Raw genomic sequence first — 3,148 nt, 5'->3', positions numbered from 1 at the left:
GATTTTAAATAAGATAAGATCCCAGTTGTTGATTCTTTATAGTGTTGCCCATGTGGCCTGGGTTTTGTTCATGAAATCTTTGCCTAATCCCATGTCCTTGAGCACTCTACCTATTCTCTCTTCCAGCAGATTTAGTATTTCTGTTTAAATATTTAGATCTTTATTTCATTTCAATTTCAGGTTAGTGCATGGTGAAAGATATGGGTCTAGTTTCAATCTTCAGCAAGTGAAAAGCCAGTTTTTCCAACACTATTAAAGAGGCCATCTTTGTTCTGCTGAAGATGTTTGGCTCCTTTTACAAAGTGGTTAAGTATGTCCAGAGTTGTTTCTACATCCTCTAGTGAGTTCCATTTATCCTTAGGTCTGTCCTTTTGCAAGTACTGTACTTTTTTAAAAAAATCACTGTAGCTTTGTAGTATAATGTAAAGTCCCTCTGCTTTATATTTCCCCCCCAGAATTGCTTTTGCTATTAGGTATCTTCTGGTTGCAAATTTATTTTAGCCTTGACTTCTCTAATTCTCTGAGATATGCTGTTGGAATTTTGATTGGGATTGCACTGACTCTGTATACAGTTATGGAAGTATAGCCATTTTCACTATTGCTTTTTTTTCTTATTCAAGAACAAGGGATATCTTTCCATTTTCTGAAATCCTCTTGAATCTCCTTTTTCAGAGTACTGTAGTTTTCCATTTCGAAGACTTTTGCTTCCTTAGTTAGATTGAATCCTATGTATTTCATTTTTATGAATACTATTGTGAAAGGGATTGTATCTCTAATTTCTCTCATCTTGAGTCTGTTATTCATGTGCAGGAAGGCTATTGATTTTTGAGTGTTGAGTTTGCATCAACTACACCACTGAATTTGGTTATCAAATTTAAAAGTACTTTGGTCGAGTTTTGGGGGTATTCTATATAGAGTAACATGTCACCCACAAACAATTATAATTTAAATTTTTCCTTTCCTATCCTTATTCCTTTTACTTCTTTCTCTTTTCTAAATTTTTGAATAATAATTCCAGAACTATGTTGAATAAGAGTGGTGTTGTGGACTTCCAGGGCTTGTTCCTGATTTTAGAGTGAAAGCTTTCACATTTTGTCCATTTATATGATGTAGGCTATTGGTTTGTCATGGATGCTTTTTAATCAGATTGAGATAAAGACCATCTATAGTAATTTTCTGTGTTTTTTTTAAACAACGAATGTGTGTTACACCTTTTCTAGTGCTTTTAATGAATCTATTCAGGGGATCATATAGTTTTTGTCCTTGGCTCCTTTAATGCAGTGAATTACATTTATTGATTTCCACATATTGAACCACCCTGTGTCCCTGGGATGAATCCAACTTGGTCATGGTGTATAGATTTCTTGATGCATTGTTTGCCAGTATCTTCTAGAGGAATTTTGCATCTATGTTCATTAGGAAGATTGGCCTGTAATTCTCCTTTTTGGTTGGATTCTTCTCTGGTATTAGAATCAAGGTAATGCTTGCTTCCAGGAATTAATTTGGGAGTATTGCTTCCCTTTCAGCTTCATTAAAGAGTTTGAGAAATAGTAGCATTAGGTCTTCTCCAAATTTCTTGTAGAATTCAGCAGTGAATCAATCAAGGCCAGAGCATTTCTTTGTTGGTAGGTTTTTAATTACATATTCAATTTAATTGGCTGATATTGGTTTATTTACAGTTTGTACATCTTCTTGATTCAGTTTTGGTAATTTGTATGTATCTACAACTCTGTTCATTTCTTCTGTATTTTCCATCTTATTAGGATACAGGTTCTTGAAGTAGGTATTGATGATCTTCTAATTTTCTGCAGGATCTGTTCTGATTTTACCCTTTAAATTCCTAATTGCATGGATTTGAATCTTTTCTTTTTTTTTTAGTTTTTATTTTTTATTTTTGTACCAGTGACTGAACTCTGGACCTTGTGCTTGTGAGGCAGGCAGCAGAACCAGTGAGCTAAATCCCCTGGCCCTTTTCTTTCCTCTTTTTTCATAAGGTTGGCTAAGGGTTTGCCAATTTCAAAGAACCAACTCTTCTATTCATGATTCTTTGCATTTTTTTCTCTGTTACATTAATTTCTGCTTTGATTTTTTATAATTTTTCTACCTTGTATGAGCTTTGGTTTGACTTGCTCTTCTTTTATAGAAACTTGAGCTTCAACATTAGGTTGCTTATTTGAACTAGCTCTGTTTTCCTGATATGAGAATTCACCACTATAAATTTCACTAATAGGGGCTTTCATTGCATCTCATATTTCCCCATACGTCTTATTGTCTTTATCCTTTAATTGTAGAAATTTCTTTTCTTTCTTTTTTTTTCTATTGGGATTGAAATCAGGACCTTGTACTTGTGAGGCAGGCAGTGGAATCATTGAGCTAAATCCAAAGTCCTATTTCTTCTTTATTTCATCTGTGACCCATTGGTTCCTCAAGAGCATGCTATTTAATTTCCATGTATTTATGAAATTCTTGTGGTTTCCTTTGATGTTGATTCCAAATTTAATTTTTCTATCTTCTAACAATATGCATGGCATTATTTCAATTCCTTTACATTTAATTAAGAATGTTCTAAGAGGCAGTATATGGTCTATTTTGGAGAAAGTCCCATGTGCAGCTGAGAAGAATGTGTATTTTGATGTGTGGTGGAACACTAAGTAGACATTTACTCAGTTCATTTGTTCAAAAATTTGTTTCAATTCCAATATTTTATTATTGACTTTTTTTCTAGTTGATTTGATTTTTGTGATGGTGGAGTATTGAGGTCCTTCATTACAACTGTATTAGTGCTTATATGATTTTTCATGCTCATTAATATTTGTTTTGTATATTTGGGTGTGCTGCTGGTTGGTGCATGCATATTTATAAGTGTTATCTCTTGGATTGTTCCCTTTACTAGGATGTAGTAACCTTGTTTCTCTTGATCAGTCTTGGCTTGAAATCCATTTTTTTCTGCAAATAGACTAGCTACTTATGCTTTTTTCGAGGTACCTGTCACATGGAATATTGATTTCCTTCCTTTGACTTTCAGTCTATGAATTTTTCAATTAAATGTGTTTCTTGTATGCAACATATTGTTGGATCTTGCTTCTTGATCCATTCTGTCAGTCTGTTTCTTTTGATTGGTGAATCGAGACCTTGATTTTATATATAT

This window comes from Fukomys damarensis, unplaced genomic scaffold (assembly GCF_012274545.1).
Source record: "Fukomys damarensis isolate Sample0158 unplaced genomic scaffold, DMR_v1.0_HiC HiC_scaffold_39, whole genome shotgun sequence".
Taxonomy (NCBI): Eukaryota; Metazoa; Chordata; class Mammalia; order Rodentia; family Bathyergidae; genus Fukomys; species Fukomys damarensis.
Note: the sequence above shows the minus strand (reverse complement) of the source record.